We start from the raw sequence: 1,404 nt of genomic DNA, 5'->3' as shown, positions 1-1,404 counted from the left end.
CATAGTTTCGAAATCTTGCAGGTTTTCTCATAGTTAGTGGAGGGGACTGGTTGTGAAACCCGGCAAACTTCAAAGGGCCGGCCTTTTGTTTCGCGTTTGAGGTTGAATTGCACCATCACGTGACATTGACCGTGCACACGCCAAACGTTCATTCCCAAACAATATGGCGGACACGAACGATTTGTTTATCATTGGAGACGATTTTGACGCTATTTTAGGTATATTGGAAGACGAAGAAGAGCTTGATGAACAGTTTAGAGAAGCTGCAGAGGAAGTAAGTATTATATTCTTTCTTAGCCACCCAGAAGTTAGCGAAAAGCGCTGTGCTTTGACGTTCATCTTCTTTCAGCTCGATCGAGTATCATCGGGTATCATCGGTGCTGCTTTTTTGTAGCGACTTGTGTTATAACTAAATCCTTGTACTGACGATGTAATTATTAAGTGGTTTCTTATTTTATTTCCATTAACTATGCTTAGAACTAGACTTTGTAGTATCGTTTTATGACTGACTTCTCAACTGAAAGTTACTTTTGTTTACAACAGGTTCAACTCGAAAACGTTGTGTGCGAACTGTGCCACAAGAAATGCAAAAGCAAGAGCGGACTGAAACGACACAAGACAGTTAAACACAAAGATACGAGAGATGTCGAGAAGCAAAAAGAAGGAGGACAAGAGAGCTATTTAACTTTTGTAGCTTACTCAAGAATTGTTGAAAAAGCTAAACACAAAATTGCTGACAACAAAATCTATCCAAAATCAATCAGAGACGAACTAAGATCCTACACCTACAACAACGGTCTGCAAGACGTAACAGCTGGATTCTGTGATATTGAAGACCTATACAAACGCTTGATAACGTCTGGAAATGCTGAAAGATTTTATTCTTCCTTCTACTCGACCATAGCTCTGAATGCAGTTAAGCATTTTGAGGGATTATCAAGGAACGCTGCTACACTACTGTCTACCAAGGTTGCTGATTGTATGTTGGCACACAGCAAGGAGAAAATTGAAAGCATGTATACTTGTGCCCCATTAACTAAACTTTCAGATGAAGAAAAAGCTGGACTACAGTATATTGGAGGTTATGTGCTTCATAAACTTCATACCAAGCATGCTGGTAAATCATCAGAAAGTGAGCAGGCGATCTCCATCCTTAAGGCTGGCAAATTAAAAGACCAGAATGACATTGAAAACCAGAAGTTAACTTCATCTTTAAATGGTGGTGGTTTGTGGGCAATTTCAAAAAATGCTCAATCAATTTTTGAGAGAACTGAACATTATTTCAGGGATGCCACTTCCAAGACTAACATGCAAAATATTGCCTATGCTAGTATTATATCAAGATCTGTTCATGATGTTGAAGTAGTCTCAGCATACAATTCAATGTTATCCAATTCTGAACTG

At 39.0% G+C, this 1,404-nt stretch overlaps 1 pseudogene; it reads left to right on the top strand.

Annotated features, from left to right (window-relative positions):
• The window catches only part of LOC149104650 (uncharacterized), a 1,761-nt pseudogene continuing 357 nt past the window's right edge, over positions 1–1,404 (top strand).

This window comes from Orbicella faveolata, unplaced genomic scaffold (assembly GCF_042242905.1).
Source record: "Orbicella faveolata isolate gen_17 unplaced genomic scaffold, um_ofav_v1 contig_34, whole genome shotgun sequence".
In the NCBI taxonomy this organism is placed as follows: domain Eukaryota; kingdom Metazoa; phylum Cnidaria; class Anthozoa; order Scleractinia; family Merulinidae; genus Orbicella; species Orbicella faveolata.
Note: the sequence above shows the minus strand (reverse complement) of the source record. Positions and strands in the feature narration are given on the sequence as shown.